Raw genomic sequence first — 18,731 nt, forward strand, 5'->3', positions numbered from 1 at the left:
GAATTATTTCCTGACAACGTCATTACTTTTTAGTGGATCTCCATCTTTACATTTAGAACACAGAGCCTGAAAGATGGGAGGAAACTTAGGTTATAGAATTGACAACTGGGAGGCCCCTGAGAATCCAAAATGTTAGAGTGAGGAGGAAACTTGGGACATAGAATATGAAAATTGGGACACCTTTTAGAATAGAGTTATGTCAGATTTGGGAGGTTCCTTCTAATATACAATTGGAGAGCTGGGAGGGCCCTTAGAGACCACTTAGTACATCCCATCAGTTTCGCAAAATTACACATAAGTTGGGAGGGACTTCAGAGACCATCCCATCCAAACCGCTTAACTGAATAGGAATCCCTTCCAAAATATTCCCCTGAAATATTAATGCAGATTTTGGCTGAACACATCCACTGAGACTGGAAACAACTCCTTTCCAAGGTGGCAAATTCCACTTTTAGATGACTGTTTGTTTTTCCTAACATTAATCAGTCAGCCAGTTAACAAGCAACAAGCATTTGTTTATTAAGCACATATTGCATCATAAGAAATGTGATTGGTGCGAGGGATACCAAGACAGACATGAAACAGTCTTTTCTCTCAAGGACCTTCCCTTAAATCAAATGTGATAACACACACACACGCAAGTGTAACATCACCCTCTGGGTTCACTCCTCAAATCCACAGTAACACTAATCAACTTGGATACCCAGGATGGGCAGCTGCTATTACTTTCGGTGGTCTAGGAGGAACCCTGTGACTGGCCATCCACTTGACACCATAGCTCAGAAACCCCCACGGGTGTGCTCTTTACAATCAGTCTGTAGACTCAGTTCTTTAGAAAAGGTGTTTATTCAAATGACATGGGAATAATAGTAGTTACAATTTCCTCCCCAAACCTTAGGTGCAACATGTATAACCTATATCAGATTGCTTGCCATCTTTGGAAGGGGGCTGGGGAGGGAGAAAAGGGAGAGAGAAAAATTTGGAACTCAAAATCCTATAAAAATGAGTGTTGAAAACTATCTTTACATGGAACTGGAAAAAATAAAGTACGCTTTGCATGAAAAACTTGGGCATAATTTACCACAGACATATTCAAAATCAACAATGGGAGGAGTAGGAATAGACATACAGCATGCTGGTAGGGAAGCGCATGTGTAGAGGATGCATGGGGTCAGGGTAATGAAGGGCCTCATGTTTTTTCTTTTTATGGAGAGCCTTCTCAGACTTCATTGTGGGGCATAGCATTAGTTGCTCCACTGCTTAGCTGGGGTGGCTCCTTTCAGGTGCCTGTGGCATCTCAGCAGAATGGATCATTTTCCTGCCAGGCTGGATCAAGAAGGTCACTCAGCTGCTGAACTGGATACTCATTAGGATTGATTCCTGTTGGCCTGGAAAAAGCAGATCACTTGGCTCCTGGTCAACTGTTGCTAGAATGGGTTTGACTAGGCATCATTCTATGGGCCTCTCTCCAGCAGTTGCCTTCCTGGAACTGCTGAAGGAAGAAGAGAAATGCCGTTTTATCGAGCTCTTTCTGCCAGTCATCTTCCTAGGCCTGCTGGGAGAAGGAAGAAATTGCCATTTCATTGCATCCCCTCTACTAGCCTAATTGCTTGGTCCTATGCCCCAAGACTTACCTCTCTCCCATCCACTTTGGCATTTCCAAGTATAAACTGATGCCAGCCTTGTGGCACAATTCCCAGGGATGCCAAAAACCTACCTGAGCTCCTTGCTCAGTGATTTGCAGGCTTCTGTCCTATCATACCCTCCACATCACAAACCCCATCAGTCATTATTTAAACCTGCTTCCCTGTTCTGCTCCCTTATTCCCATCTGGCTTAATCCAGCCTCACCCCAAACATCCAAATCTAGTTACCCGCTCCTTCCATGTTGCTTTTTGGAATGCTTCGTCCATAGGTAAAAATCTTGTTTTCATTTAAACCTTTTCCTTTCCCGATCTGTCCATCTTCTCTGTGTGTGTGTGTGTGTGTGTGTGTGTATGTGGAGGGGGTGTTAGGCAATGGGGTCAAGTGACTTGCTCAGGGTCACACAGCTAGTAAGTATTATGTGTCTGAGGCCAGATTTAAACTCAGATTCTCCTAACTCCAAGGCAGGAGCTCTATCCACTGTGCCACTACCTGCCCCATCTGTCCATCTTCTTACACTCATTAAAACTCAGCCCTGTCCTTAGGACACAGCTTCCCTGGTCATCCTTTCCAAAACTGGTCATGGTGGAGGACTTGGAATGCTCCTTGGACACTTCCAGGCACATCTCTCAGGAACCTCTCTTTCTTTGAGGCTCACAATCCATAAGTACCACTCAATAATGATTTTGGAAGTTATTATCTCTTCATCTTCAAGACACTCTTCTTTTCCCAATGAGTTCCATTCTTGGCTCACAGACTTTCTCTCCTTCCTGGCTCCTGCCCTTATGATAGGGATCTTTGGCTTATAGATTGATATTTCCTCAAACACTCTAACTTTTCAGTTCATTATCTTATTTCTTTTGAACACTCCAACTACACACTGAGATGGTAAGATTCCTCACAAGTGGTTCACTTCCACGTTTCTGAACTTTGAAATTCCCTTATCAAACCACAATTCACTGTTGTCCCACCTCCCCCTCCTCCTTGCTTCTTGCTTCTCTTAATCTCTACTTTGTCCTCACCATGACCTTCAATCCCATGCCTCACATGCCACTGAATATCCTCTCACCCATTCCCTGCCTTGATTTTTTGGTCAACAACTATAATTCCACATGATCCTCTTCTCTTGAGTCCCCTTTCTCCCTTATTCTATTGCTGATATTTCTCTGTCAATCCTTAGCCTTGGATTACTGCTTCCGTTAGCTGCCTACCTTCCTACTCATGTGTTACTGAATTGAGCTGTAGAAAAATTAAAAAAAAATGTATTGACTGTCATGGACCAATGGGACCTGGACCCCTAAAGGAAAAGACCATGTCTCTGAAAGCAACCCAATCACATACAGGCCAGACCCTGTAATTCCTCAGATAAAAGCTACCAGTGCAGGCACAGGATGCTTGCCCAAGGACCATGTCTCTGGCAAACCTTTGTATAAACAGAACTATCTTGTCCTTTTAAGAAAGCTATCTCTGTGGACTTCCCGAATTTTCCAATACATTCCTGCAGTTTAGACCACTGGAGCCTCATGCCCAAGACACCTGGCCCACCCCAGACAATTTACCACTCCTTAATCCCACCCAGATTGGTCACTGTCTCTTTTGTATATAAACATCAGTATCATCCTTATTAATTTGCAGGTTATGACTCCTTTATTAGCTTTATAATAAACTTTGCCATTTTGACTAGAAGATGGTTTGAGTGTGTGAATTCATTCCAGGCAGATACCACCCTGTACCGTGACATTTTGGGGTTCCCAGTACCCCTAAACCATGCCAACTAGGTCCATTACAAATTCATGTTCCAGAATCTTAACTGAGCCCTCACTGTGGCAAGTCAATCATTTTACACCTTCCCATTGGGTTCACCATCCCAAGTCAACATAGAGTGTTTTCCTAATTTTCTTTATCCCTTCTCAAATGGTTCCCTTTTCTCTGTACTCTCAGTTGACAACCTTACCTCATATATCACTGAAAAAATTGGAAATCATTCTCATAGCTCTCATTTATTCCTTCTCCTCATCTCACAACACGCAAATACCTTTCTCTCTCTTGCTTTACCCTTATTTCACTTGAAAAGGTGGCTTTTCCCCCTTGCTCAGCGTAGGCTCTTTCCATGCAGAAATGATCCCATTCCATGCCATGGTCTTTAGTAGATTGTGATCTCTATCATCCCTGCTCTTGGCAATTTTCAGTCTCTCCTTGCTATCTGGTTGTTTCCCCATGGTTCACACATATGCCCATATCTCCTCCAGCTTCAAAAACCCCTGCACTTGATGCAGCCATCCTTGCTAGATATCATCTCATATCTCTCTTCCATTCTATGTCTAAACTCCTGGAGAAGGCCAACCTCAATAGGTGCCCCCATTTCCTCCTCTTGTTCTCTTTTTACTCATAAGCAGTTTGGCTTTTCTCCTGATGATTCAATTGAAACTGCCCTCTCCAAAGTTTTACCAATAACTTCTTAATCACCAAACTTTTCAATACTTATCTTCTTAACCTCTCCTTTCTAGTTTTTTTTTGGTTGGGGGAGGGGAACTCCCTTGGTTATTCTTCTACCTATCTGCCCACTCTTCTGTCTCCTTTTCTGGATCTTGGTTAAGTAGTCATGTCTGTTTCCCTATGTTGGGCAGTAGAAGGATGCTGGGGGGCAAAAATAAGCCAGTGGACTTTCCATATCATTAGGTTACCTCTGCTACACTAGGTCATCTTGGCCATGCCTGGACTCAGTCACTATGACTGTACATTAAAAAGGGTGGAGGTCCTCTAGTTAGCATCTAGTTAGGCAAGTTAACTAGCTTAACTCATTAACTAGCCTCTAGTTAAGCAAGTGAACTTAGCTATAACTAAATGTATATAAATAAACAAGTATTAACAGCACAGTCACTACCCCTGTGGAATTACACTAAACTGAATAATACTGATTGGAATAAAATAGGGGTTAATAAAATAAGGATTAAATTAATCATTTGACACAGGGATTAATCATTTGACACATTCAGTCCTAATCTTTTCCCAAACTTTCAGTTTTGAATCTCTGCCTATTGGCCACGTTGAATTGGATATACTCTCAAATTTCTTAAACTCCATGTGTTCAAAACTAAACTCATCTTTTCCCACAATTCTCCAATTCTTGGGTACCACCATCCTCCCCGTCAACCAGGATTGTAACCTAGATGCTATCCTTGACTCCTCACTCCCTCTCATTACCCATATCCATTAGCTGCTAAGTCTTAGTGTATCGACCTTTGTAACATTTCTTATACACTCCTATGCTCCTCTGACACTGCCACCATCTCTATGAAGTCCCATCATCTTGTCCTATTGCAACAATCTTCTCATTATTTCTCTGCCTCAAGTTTCTCATTTTTTTTTTCTCATTCCATACTTTGTTCGGCTTCCAAAGAGATTTGCTAAGGTACGGGTCTAACTCTGTCACCTCCTTCCCCGAGGTGTGTGGTGAAGCCAGTTCATATAGCTTTTGAGAGTACTTACATTAAATTTTCAGTGTGAACATTTATACCCCTGGAATCAGCAAATATCTCTTGATTTATTGTTTCAGCTTGATTCATTGTTTCATTGATTGCCTAGACTTAAGAAAGTGATGAAGAAAATGTTAATTATGCAGATTAAACCTAAACATCAGTTGTACTTATCAGAGTCAGTTGTTAAATATTTACCAGCACACTCTTGCCCCCTCTTCCCCCCTCAATGACCTCCAGTGGCTCCCTATTATCTCTAAGATTAAACAGAAACTCCTTTGTTTTGTTTTTAAAGGTCCTCCCAGTCTGGTCCCTTCCTACCTTCCCAGCCTTCTAATATATCACTACCTTGCACGTACTCTATGGTCTAGCTATACTGATCTACCAGTGCTTCCTGACATGAAGATCTGTCTCCTACTTCTGTACCTTTGCACTGAATGTCCCCCATGCCTAGAATTCTCTCTCCCCTCACTAGTACCCAGTAGAATACTTAGATTTCTTCAATATTCAGCTTAAAGGTCACCTTCAGCAGGATGCCTTTCCTGGTCCCTCAAGTTACTGGGGCATTACCCTTTCGACTCTGCAAGGATCTTAGATGTATCTATTTATTTATTTATAAGTAATCATCCTCAATAGTATGTAAACTTCTTGAGGGCAGGGGCAGCTTTTTCTCTTTCTTCATATTCCCAGCTCTTCGCACAGTGCCAGGTGTGTTGTAAGCACTTAATACTGTTAGGCGACTGATTCACGTAAATTCATGTTCTTTGGTCTCAATTGGGGCCTGACAAGGCATCCTTTTTCTCCTTTTCACTTGATTCTCTAACATGGAGGTGACAAAAATGTGGCCCACAGGCAGCATATGGGCCACAATACTCCTGAACCAAACTAAACCTAAGATGGAGTCCTAACTGATTTAATGTGTTGATGTATTAATAAAAAGGAAATATATAAACATGTGTAGTCTTCTAAATCCATTTGTGAGCCACAGGGATACTTATATATGGCAAAGTGGTCCCAATTTCTGTGTGAGTTTGACTGCTCTGCCCTAGCACATAGCAGCTATTCCAAATCTTTTCTTAATAAAGCAGAGAATAGTAGGGGCAAAACAGCCATCAACATGTAAAGCAGAAGCTCTTTATAATTGAGAGAAATGATTATTAATAACCAATTATTCGGGGAGATTCAGATTTCCCCCTTTTTCTTTTATCCACATTTCAAGACCTCAGTCTCTGAAGGTTTAGCCAACCTCCTATATCCAGACCCCACCCAGATGGGACAGCCATTGTGTTCTATTCAGGCTTGGGTGGGTATAAATTCTTTGAATCGGATTGCCCAAGGCTGGACCTAATTTAGAAGTAAATGATGCAATCAAAGTACAGCCCCTCATTATATTATTCATTCTCTCATTAATTGTTAACCAATCAGAGGCAATTGCCACCCTCAGGAACACATCTCTTCCAAAAGACCATATAAGCCATGAGCCTGCTGCCATGATTGTCTTAGGTCTAAGAGAGAGATGGTCAAATGACCATCTTTTTATTAAAATGCTAGTATTATTGATAAAACAATGAAATTGCCCAGAAATTATGTCTCTTGAACCTTTTTAAACACCACAGTAATACAGAAGAAATGTTAAGAAATGTTCTGTAACTAGAAAAGGTCTGAGGCTTGAACAGCTCACTTGCATGTGAAGAAGCAGAAGGGATGACTAGCCACTCATCTGCATTTGGAGTTAATCCAAATATTTCTGTAACAGTATAAGGCTGGTGGCTGATATAAGCATCTAGGGTGGGAGAAAGTTAATTTGGGTTTGTTCAATAGGGAAATCTCTTTCCATTAGGCTTGCATTGCTTTAACTCAGAGCAGTAATAAGAGACAAAGCCCTGATTTGCTCCTCTGCATTGTTCCCTAGTCCCTGACTTTTTCTTTACTTCCAGGAGTCTCTATCTACCTTTTCTTCCACTCATCTACACCCCTGGCTGCTATTACATTTCTGGTCATGAGGCTGAGATGTATGTTGGTCAATGTATTGGGGTGCTTCTGTTATATCTTCATCTAAGATGCTATAAGTGGTCTAAGGAGGGTAGGTGATGTGTAGACATGAGCTTCATCCCATCTCCCCATCCTCCACTCATGGAACCCAGTTTTATGATGAGCTCTTTTATATTTCTGTTTCTTCCTCTCTTTCTCTCTCTTTTTTCTGTCTTTGTTTGTGTCTCTCTTTGTCTTTCTTTCTGTTGGTCTATCTGTCTCACCCCTGATCCACCATTGCATAAGTGGACAAAACATCTCCAATGCTGAGACTTAAGCACTTCTCTTCAGTAGGGGTGTGAATGGGTCAGCAAAGAGTCAGAACTAGGATTCTTCATGGTCCATCAGGAAATTGTCTTCTATTATTTCAATGAATTGATAAAGGGCTGTCTATACCTTCTACAATTACCAAGTTGACTATCATTTTTTACACACTTACTCTATACAAGGCACTGTGCTAAGCACTGGGAATAAAAATACAAGCAAAAAGAAAGACATTCTCTCTAGGGAGAGAACATGTGCATATATAAGAATGTACAAAATAAATATAAGATGATTGAGGAGAACTGGAAAGGTCTGTTGTCGAGGGTAACACCTAACTTGAGTCTTTTTTTTTAATATAAATTTATTTATTTTTAGTTTTCAATATTCACTTCCACAAGTTTTTGAGTTCCAAATTTCTCACCCCTCCCCCCACCCCAAGATGGCATGCATACCCCTTCCCCTGGTCTGCCTTCTCTTCTATCTCTCCTCCCCTCCCTTCTCTTATCCCCTTCCCCTTCTATTTTCCTGTAGAGCAGGATAGACTTCTGTACCCCATTTCCTGTATTTCTTATTTCCCAGTTGCATGTGAAAACATTTTTTTTAAAACACGTGTTTTTAAAACTTTGAGTTCCAAATTTTCTCCCTTCCTCCCTCCCCACCCACCCTCATTGAAAAGGCAAGCAACTCAATATAGGTTGTACATGTGCAGTTATGCAAAACACTTCCTTAGTAGACATGTTGTGAAAAACTAATTCTATTTCTCTTAATCCTATCCTGCCCTCCCATTTATTCTATTCTTTCCTTTGACCCTGTCGCTCCTCAGAAGTATTTGCTTCTGATTACCCTCTTTCCCATTCTGCCCTCCTCTCTATCACCCCCCTGCTCTCTTGTCCCCTTCTCCCCCTATTTTCCTGTAGGGTAAGACAGATTTCCATACCCAATTGAATGTGTATGTTGTTCTGTCCTTAAGCCAAATGGCTCTTATATATACATACATACAATTTTTTTCCTTCAACTACCCTAATACTGACAAAGTTCTCATGAGTTACAAATATCATCTTTCCATGCAAGAATGTAAACAGTTCAATCTTAATAAGTCTCTTTCCTGTTTACCTCTTCATGTTCCACTGGAGTCCTGTATTTGAAAGTCAAATTTTCTGTTTAGCTCTGGTCTTTTCATCAGGAATGCTTGAAAGTCCTCTATTTCACTGAATGACCATTTTTTCCCCTGAAGGATTATACTCAGTTTTGCTGGGTAGGTGATTCTTGGTTGTAATCCTATCTCCTTTGCCCTCCAGAATATTATATTCCATGCCCTGCGGTCCTTTAATGTAGAAGCTGCTAAATCTTGTGTTATCCTAATTGTGTTTCCACAGTACTTGAATTGTTTCCTTCTGGCAGCTTGTAATATTTTCTCCTTGACCTGGGAACTCTGGAATTTGGCTATAATATTCCTAGGAGTTTTCCTTTGGGGATCTCTTTCAGGAGGAGATCTGTGGATTCTTTCAATTTCTATTTTGCCCTCTGGTTCTAACATATCAGGGCAGTTTTCCTTGAAAATTTCTTGAAAGATGATGTCTAGGCTCTTTTTTTGATCATGGCTTTCAGATAGTCCAATAATTTTTAAATTCTCTCTCCTGGATCTATTTTCCAGGTCAGTTGTTTTTCCAATGAGATTTTCACATTGTTTTCTAATTTTTCATTCTTTTGGATTTGTTTTACAGTGTCTTGATTTCTCATAAAGTCACTGTCTTCCAATTGCTCTATTCTAATTTTTAAGGAAGTATTTTCTTCAGTAATCTTTTGGACTTCCTTTTCCATTTGGCCAATTTTGCTTTTTAGGGCATTCTTCTCCTCATTGGCTTTTTGGACCTCTTTTGCCATTTGGGTTAGGCTGTTTTTTAAGGTGTTATTTTCTTCAGTTTTTTTTGGGTCTCCTTTAGCAAGCCGTTGACTTGTTTTTCATAATTTTCTTGCATCGCTCTCATTTCTCTTCCCATTTCTTTCCTCTACTTCCCTTACTTGCTTCTCAAAATCCCTTTTGAGCTCTTCCAAGGCCTGGGACTGATTCATATTTTTCTTGGAGGCTTTGGATGTAGGAGCTTTGATTTTGTTGTCTTCTGGTTGTATATTTTGATCTTTTTTGTCACCAAAGTAAGATAATATAGTCTGACTCTTTTTGCGCTGCTTGCTCATGATCCCAGCCAATTACTTGAGTTTTAAACTCTTTGTTAAGGTAAGAGTCTGCTTCCAATGTGGAGAGTGTACTGTCCCAAGCTTCAGGGGTTTGTGTAGCTGTTTTCAGAGATACTTGTAGGGACCTGTAAATTTTCAGTTCTTCCAAGGTGGTATGATAAGGGGCAAGGTGTTTACTCCTTTCCTGGCCTGTGACCACAAGTACTCCTTTCTGTCCCGTAACTGTGAGGAGGGGTTCCTCTTCACAGCCACTACAAGCTCCATCATTCCAGTGCTCCTCCTAACCCCAGCACTGCCACCCAGAACTGTGACCCAGATCCACACACGGGCAAAGCAAGAGATTCCTGCCTTAGCACTGGCAAAGAGATCCCTGCAGTCCCTCTCTGATCAGCCACTGGATTCCCCCTCAGTCTGTGGGTGGGAAGGTCAGGAAGCAGCTGCCCCCACCCCCGGGTCATGCTCTTGGGGAATGGAGCTGAAACCCTGCCTTCCTCTCTGACCACCGACAGAAACAGACTTTTCCCACTGACCTTCTAAGTTGTCTTTGGCATTCGTGGATTGAGGAGTCTGGAAACCTCCACAGCTGCCCGCGATTCAGTCCTCTGAGGCCTGCTCCAGGTTTGCTGCGGCCTGCACGCCCATGCTGTGCTGTGCTCCCAGCCCGGCGCAATACACCTTTCTGATCAATCATCCAGGTTGTCTTGGGCTGGAAATTTGTTTCACTCTGTCTTTTTATGGGTTCTGCTGCTTCAGAATTTGTTTAGAGCCATTTTTTATGAGTATTTGGAGGGGTTTGGGGGAGAGCTCAAGCAAGTCACTTCTTTCACTCCACCATCTTGTCTCTGCCCTGACTTGAGTCTTGAAGAAGGTTAGAGTGTATGTGACATAAATGAGGAGGAAGAAGAATCCGTATATCGATGACAGGAAGGAAATTGAATGCTATATATGGAGAACAGCAAGAAGGCCAGCTTTACTGTACAGTAGAATGTATCTAAGACCATAATGTGTCAGCAGATTAGACAGATAAGATTGAAAAAGGATTTAAATTCTATGCAGAGGAGTTTTCATTCATTTAATTTCATTTTGTTTTTATTTTATTTTATTTTATTATTCTAGCTCTATCGTATTGCCCAGGTGAAGAAATTAAATTGATTCTGTATCATTTTATAATTGATTCTATTCTGTAATTGATCCTATTCTATATTAATCCTTCATTTTGTATGATTGCTGAAACCATATTTCTTTGTCTCTTTGCCTATTAGCCAAATTTAGAGGTCCAATTGCCCTGTTAATCACCATGCTATTCTTGCTTCAAGGAAATCTGTTATCCTTGAGGTGTACAGGTGGACACCAGGGAGTCTAGTCCACTATTTCTAACCTTGAAGGTAACAAATGAACATTTCTTAGTCATAGCAGTTCAGTTTTCCCTCTGAGTTAGTTAAAAGGAAACTTGGTATTCATCATACGTTCAGCTTCTGGGAGAATACAAAGACACCTGGTGTTATCCTGAAGCTAGCTCTAAGAGATACATTGTCCCTGAACTGTCCTTGCACCCTTGAAGAAAGCCTTATCTCCCTAACAAACCTTTCTAGGTGTCAGGGAGTCTGCTAACTCAGATCCACTAACAAGATCTGCAATATGCAGATGGGACCTATAAATCAATCACACATTCCTATATGACAGAGAGGGGTGATCACTAGCCCCACATGAGTGCTAGCCTGCTCTTTTTGATGTAACCAGTCATGTGGTTCCTGCCCACATGATGCTGTCTATTCTCTAACCAATTACACTGTTTTTCCCCATCTACCCAACTCTGCTCTTTGTTTTCTTGTACGTCCCCAATCTATATGAAGGCTAGCAAGCCCTAGTAAGTGGTCTTTGGTAATTGAGAGAGGCATTGACCAAATGTATTGGTTACTGCTAGCCTAACTAATAAATTGATCATGCTCAGATCATTGTCTCTCAGTTTACCTTAATTTTCAAATATAACAACAGGCTTACTCCTGGCCAAACATCTTAAAATGAAGCACTGAGGTAAGAGGAAACAAAAAGTTTAAGCAGACAGGAAATAGGATATGTCCTGTTTAGATGATGAGTGTTAGGTAAGCTGATGAAATTCATTTACAAGAGCAAAAAGTAAAAAATTTAAAGGGTAATAATAGACAAAAGTGGAAAGGAAGGGTGTTATCGGTATCAGATCTCAAACTATACCATTAAGCAGTAATTGTTAAAGTAATTTGGTATTGGTTAAGAAACAGAAAGGTCATTTAGTGGAACAGATAAGTTATACAACATCCAAAAGTAAATGAACACAGTAGCATTGTGTTCAATAAGTGCAAAGAAAACTAAGAGGTAATTCGGCAGAAATTGGGCACAGACCAAAATCTCATACCATATAACAAGATAAACTGCAAACGGATACAAGACTTAGACACGAAAAGTGACACCATAAGCAAATTAAAAAAGCACAAAAGAAATAGAGGAAGAATTCATGACTAAAGAAGGGGTGGAAAAAATCACAGAAGATAAAACATACAATTAAGACTGTATGTAATTAAAATCTTATTGAGTAAATAAATCTAATACAGTTAAAAATGGAAGGGAGAATTATATAGGGAAAAATCTTTTTGGTAAATTTCTCTGATAAAGTTATGTCAAGAAGCATTTTTAAGCACTTATGATATGAAAGAAACCATGCTAAGCACTAGAGATACAAAGAAAGGCAAAAATGGTCCCTGTTCTCAAGAAATTAACACTCTAGTAGGAAAAACAACTTGAAATCAACTGTGTCTGAACAGGTATATGTAGGATCAATTGGAAATAATTTCAGAATGAAGGCATTAATGGGGATTGGAAAAGGCTGATTATAGAAAATGGGATGCCAGCTGGAGCTCTAAAGAAATGAGGGAGGCCAGGAGGTAGAGGCGAGGACTGAGAGTATTTCAGCTTTGAGTGAAAAGCAGTGAAAACACAGAGTTGGAAGGTGGAATGTCTTGAGTGAGCTACTGCAAGGAGGCCCGTGTCACTGGATGGTAGAACATGTGGAAGTAAGTAAGGTGTAAAAAGCCTGACAAAGTAAAAATGGGTCAAGTTATGAAAGGCTTTAGAAGCCAAGCAGAGGATTTTATATTTGATCCTGGAGGTGATGGGGAGTCACTGGAGTTTACTGAATAAAAGAGTGACATACTTAAACCTGAGATTTAAGAAAAATCACTTTGATAGGTGGCTACAGAATAGACTGGAATGTTGACCCTTCAGTCAAGAAGACTGACCACCAGATATATTGTGATAATACAGAAATTATGTAATAATAGATAGGACCAGGGGGATAACAGTGTCAGACAAAGGGAAGGGGGCACATGTGAGAGATGTTGAGAAGGAAGGAATGGCAGGAGTTGGAATCTCATTAGATGTCAGGGGTAAGGCTAGAGTTGTGTATCTGTGTGACTGGTAGGATGGTGGAGCCCTTAACAGTAAGAGGGATGCTAAAAAGAAGAGATACTTTGGAAAGGAGGTAAGTTGAAGTTTTGAAATTTTAAATTTAATCTAATAGACAGTTGGAAGTGCAAGACTGGAGGTATGAATTCTACCTAAGCTAATTTACTTATTCAGTGCCATACCAATCAAACTACCAAAAAATTATTTTATAGAGTTAGAAAAAAATTAATAAGAAGATTCATTTGGAATAACAAAAGGTCCAGAATACCAAGGGAATTAATGAAAAGAAATGCAGGGGAAGGTGGCCTAGCCATTTCAGATCTTAAATTGTATTATAAAGCAGCAATCATCAAAATTTCTTAGTACTGGCTAAGAAATACAGTGGTAGATCAGTGGAATAGGTTAAGTAGCAAGACACAGTAGTCAGTGAGTATGATAATCTATTATTTGATAAACCCAAAGACCCCAGCTTCTGGGATAAGAACTCGCTCTGACAAAAACTGCTGGGAAAACTGGAAAAGAGTATGGCAGAAACAAGGCATACATAAAAATCTCACACCACATACCAAAATAAAGTCAAAATCAGTTCATGATTTAGATATAAAGACTGATACTGTAAGCAAATTGGGAGAGCAAGGAATAGTTTACCTATCAGATCTATGGAGAAGAATTCATGATCAAGCAGGAAATAGAGAACATTATGAAATTCAAAATGGATAACTTTGATTGCATTAAATTGAAAAGTTTTTGGACAAACAAAGCCAATGCAACCAAGATAAGAAGGAAGGTAGAAAATTGGGAAAGAATTTTTACAACCAGTCTCTCTGATAAGGGCCTCATTTCTGAAATATATAGAGAATTAAGTCAAATTTGTAAGAACACAAGCCATTTCCCAACTGATAAATGGTCAAAGGATGTGAACAGATAATTCTCAGATGAAGAAATTAAAGCCATCTATAGTTATATGAAAAAAATGCTCTAAATCGTTATTGATTAGAGAAATGCAAATCAAAACAACTCTGAGGTACCACATCACACCTATCAGATTGGCCAACATGACAAAACAGGAAAATGATAAATGTTGGAGAGGATGTGGGAAAATTGGAACACTGATACATTGTTGGTGGAGTTGTGAAATGATCCAACCATTTTTGGAGAGTAATTTGGGACTATGCCTAAAGGGCTATAAAAATATGCATACCCTTTGACCCTGCAATAGTATTTCTAGGGCTATATCCCAAAGAGATCATACAAATGGGAAAAGGGCCCACATATACAAAAATATTTATAGCAGCTCTTTTTGTGGTGGCAAAGAATTGGAAATTGAGAGGATGCCCATCAACTGGGGAATGGCCGAGCAAGTTGTGGTATATGAATGTAATGGAATACTATCGTCCTATAAGAAATGATGAACATGCTGACTTCAGAAAAACCTAGAAAGACTTGTGTGGTCTGATGCTGAGTGAAGTGAGCAGAACCAGGAGAACGCTATACACCATAACAGCCACGTTGTGCAATGACTAATATTGATAGACTTAACCCTTCTTAGTAATGCAAGGATCTAAGACATCTCCAAAGGCCTCATGATGGAAAATGCTATCCACATCCAAAGAAAGAACTATGGAGTTTGAATGTAGATCAAAACATTTGCTATTTTTTTCTTCTGCTGTGTTTTGTTTCCTCTTTCTGGTGGTTCCTCCTATTGATTCTAATTTTTACTTACAACATCACTAATGTGAAAATATGTTTAATAGGAATGTATATGTATAGCCTATATCAGATTGCGTGACAGCTTGGGGAGAAAGTGTGGAGGGAGGGGGAGAAAAATTTTAAACTCAAAAGCTTATGGAAGTGATTGTTGTTAATTCAAAATAAATTTAGAAAAAGAAAAAAAAAGACTGGTGGTATGGAGAATGTTTGGGGTTAGGGACAAAGACATCTGTGAATCTATCATGGAGATGATAGCTAATTCTGTTAGAGCTGATGATATCAAGTGAAATAGGATAAGAAGACAAGAAGATTCAGGTCAGAGCTTTGGGGGATGCCCATTATTACTAGGTGAGATAAAGGAGAGAGCTAGGAGAATAACCAGGAGAGAGGAGTCATGAAAACCTAGAGAGAAGAAACTGAGAAGAGGGTTATCAACAATAACACCAGCCTCAAAGAGATCAAGAGTGTGAGGACTGAGAAAATACTATTAGATTTGATCATTAAGAAAGAGCACTTTCAGTTGAATGCTGAGTTTTGAAGCCAGACTACAGATAGTTAAGAGAGTTAAAAAAAAAAAGGGGGGGGGAAGTCAAGGCAGTAATTGTAGGTGGCCTTCTCAAGAAGTTTAGCCAAAAAATGGAGGACAGATATGGGAAGACAGCTAGGAGGAATATTAAGGATCTAGTGAGGGATTTTTGAGTGTTGGTGATGATATGGGTGTGGCACCAGTGGACCAGGAGAGAATGAAGAGAAGTGAGAGAGTGAGGCTTATAGAGGGAGCAATCTGGAGAAGGGAGGATGGAGTAGAATTACTTGTACATGTAGAGGGGTTGTCTTGGTAAGGAGAGTGTCAGCCTCTTCATGTGAGACAGGAATGAAGGAGGAGATGGTAGGGGAAGACATCTGAGTAAAGTGAGATGAGGAGAAGAGATCCCTCACTGAGCAGCCTCAATTTTTTCAGTGAAATATGAGGCAAGATTCTCAGCTAAAAGGACAGTAGGAGGGGCATTCATGGGAGATTTGAGAAGGGATAAAAAAAACTTGATAGGGCTGCTGTGGTGAGTGGGATAGTGAACTGATTAAGGAGGAGTAAAAGGTTTGCCTTGCTTTAGTTGAGATTAAGTTATATATATATACATATATATATATATATATATATATATATATATATATACATATATATATGTATATATATATATATATATATATAGTGTGTGTGTGTGTGTGTGTGTGTGTGTGTGTGTGTGTGTGTATTTGTAGTGGACACAGGCTGCATGGTTCCCTGATTTCTTCTAGCTTGGTTCAGTAGCACTGGAAAAGCATTGAATGCAGGGGATGGTCAGAGTAATCCTAGGCTAGAGGTAGGCAGGGCAAGATCAATGGTAGGATAATAATAATAATAGTCAGAACTTAGATAGCACTTTAAGGTTTGCAAAGAACTTTACATATGCTATCTCATTTGACTTTCATCACAACCCTGTGAAGTAGGTTCTATTATTTCTCCAGTTTCACAGATTGGAAAACTGAGGCTAAAAGATATTAAATGATTTACTCTTCTCAGTCATTCATCTCAGGATTATTTAAGGTGCTTACTCAGGTTTTTGTGAGCCCAAGTTCAGCACGTAAGGTGGTATGACAAATAATTCTGATCAGACAAAGGAATGTCACTGTTTATAATCACGGAATGGTACAAAAATATGCTGATAAGTTACGGTAAGATCAAGGGTATGACCATCCTAGTGCATAACTGAGGTGGAATGGAGGGCATTTTCGTGGGAAATGAGTAGGTAGAAGAACTGAGAGATTAGAGTGTTTGATGGAGAAACTATTTATGTTGCAGCCCCTTTCGAGAAGGCATGAGATGAGGAGGAGAGAAAGATTATGAACTCATTGAGGAAAGGAGGAAAGGGTGCTAGAGGTCAGTAGATAACACCTACAAGAATTTTGATTAGCTGAGAAATATGATTGAATGAGCCTTAAAGGAGGAGAGGAAGAAGTTACTGTCAGAGTAATAATAAATGATGGTGGTACAGACAGAAAGACAATCTGGAAGTGGCAATGAGGAGCAAGGGATATTTCAAGTTCTCTGCCAAAATCAGTGAGTTCAGAGATGTGAGTAAAAGTGTAAACAGTTCTAGAAATGGTAAGAATGCTGTGTTATCAGGAAGGAGCCAGGTCTCAGTGGGTATAAGAAGATGGAAGAGGTGAGAAAGGAAAAGTTTAAGATGAAAGCCAGTTTGTTTTCTTTAGAGAAACTATTCCAGAGAGCCTGGTGAAAAGGATGGGTAGATCTTGAATGGGGCACTGATGGAGTTGGGTTGAAGTGGATGTGGAATAAGATTGGTATGACAGCCTGGGTTTCAGAATTACTGGGATGGGGAGAGTATGATAGAGTGGGAGTAAGCTAATCACTAAGGAACAAGTTTAAGCAGGTTGCATCATCCTCTGGGATCCAGGCAGCCGGTATGGAGGTGGTAAAGGCTAGAGAGTAAGCTGGTAGTATTGAAGGAGCAGTATAGCTAGCTGGGTCTTCGCATAATATGGTGGTTCCAGTCAAGGATTCAGCCTCAATCAATGTGTCAGCCTTAGGGCCTGAGCCCTCCTAGGGCATCAGGCAGTGGGGTCACCTGAGCTGGAAAGGAAGGCAGGGAAACAACTGATAAGGAGTTAGAGTAGGCCTAGCAAGAGTACTAGGAGGGGAGGCAGCTAGGTGGTGCAGCAGATAGAGCACCAGCCCTGGAGTCAGGAGGACCTGAGTTCAAATGTGGTCTCAGACCAGATGCTTGACACTTACTAGCTGTGTGACCCTGGGCAAGTCACTTAACCCCAATTGCCTGGCAATGAAAACAAAAAACAAAAACAAAAATGAGTATCAGGAGGATGAGTTAAGTGGCTGATCCAGGCAAAGACCCTCCTCCTGGGGTGGGGCAACTAGTGAGGAGTAGCAACAGGCCCCAAAGTGCCCCTCGCCCATCTCTCTCTCACTCTCTCTCTCCTCTCTATTTCTGTCTCTCTCTGTCTCTGTCACTCTGTCCTGTCTATCGCCTTTTTATCTATGGAATTGATTAAAATATATAAAATAGAGAGCCCTTCTTCAAGAGATAAATGGTCAAAGAAGCAAAAGGCATTTTTAGCCTTTACTATGTGCCAGATACTCTGCTAAACTCATGGGATACAAATACAAGCAATGAAAGATAGCTCCTGACCTCAAGGAGCTTATATTCTAATGAGGGAAGAGAACACTCAAAAGGGAGCTAAAAAGCAGGGAGTGGAGGAGGATGTCCTCTGGAGGTAGGGTGAGCAGTGGGTGGAAGGGTGGGATAGTGTTGAAATCTAGGAAGTTTGCTCCCCCTTCCCCATGCATCCCACCATTGGAGGTCTTGGGAGGAACTCACCCACAGGAGAATGAGGCTGGTATGGCAGGAGTATATTTCAGGGTGAGGATGAGGAAAATTCTAGGGTGAGATGGTTCCCAAGTACCATGGTGGCAAAGTCTATGAAGTCAAAAGCAGAGCTTTGAGGGGAATGAAGTCTGGTCAGCCATGATTGCTCCTCAAAATGGAGGTCCCAGAAGGAATTCACAAATAGAAGAAGGCTGACATGATAGAGGGATGGTCCAGGCAAGGAGGCCCAAGGCACTGAGGGGAGGTCTAGGGGAAGCTGGCAGCTGGGGCTTGGTGGCCAAGTCCAGAAGGTCCGAAGCAAAATTGAAAGGGGAACCAAAACTTATGGTCAAAACATATGACTTCTTCCAAGAATCAGGTGAGAAAAAATGCTCTAAACTACTAGTAATCACAGAGATGCAAACAAAAACCTCTCTGATCTGCTACCCGAACCCATCATGTTAGCAAAGATGTTAAAAGAAGAATCTGACAAATAAGAGAGGGTCCACAGGAAAATAGTCACACTAATGCATTGTTGGTGGAGTTGTGAATAGGTCTGGTCATTCAAGATAGCAGTTTGGAACTATGCC

The 18,731-nt window shown here is 40.6% G+C and overlaps 1 long non-coding RNA gene across 2 annotated transcripts in view; it reads right to left on the reverse strand.

Annotated features, from left to right (window-relative positions):
- Nucleotides 1-827: 827 nt before the first annotated feature.
- LOC110220250 (uncharacterized) overlaps nucleotides 828-18,731 on the reverse strand; it is a 30,467-nt gene continuing 12,563 nt past the window's right edge. The window contains exons 2-4 of one of the 2 annotated variants that reach the window (XR_002327818.2): nucleotides 10,141-10,549; nucleotides 5,133-5,229; nucleotides 828-1,492 (exon numbers count right to left, since the gene is read on the reverse strand). This is a non-coding gene — a long non-coding RNA (uncharacterized LOC110220250). The remainder of the gene's footprint in view (nucleotides 1,493-5,132; nucleotides 5,230-10,140; nucleotides 10,550-18,731) is intronic. The other variant, XR_013482630.1, reaches the window with a different exon arrangement.

The sequence above is a fragment of the Phascolarctos cinereus genome, unplaced genomic scaffold (genome assembly GCF_003287225.1).
Source record: "Phascolarctos cinereus isolate Bilbo 61053 unplaced genomic scaffold, phaCin_HiC Scaffold_726;HRSCAF=1367, whole genome shotgun sequence".
Classification (NCBI taxonomy): Eukaryota; Metazoa; Chordata; class Mammalia; order Diprotodontia; family Phascolarctidae; genus Phascolarctos; species Phascolarctos cinereus.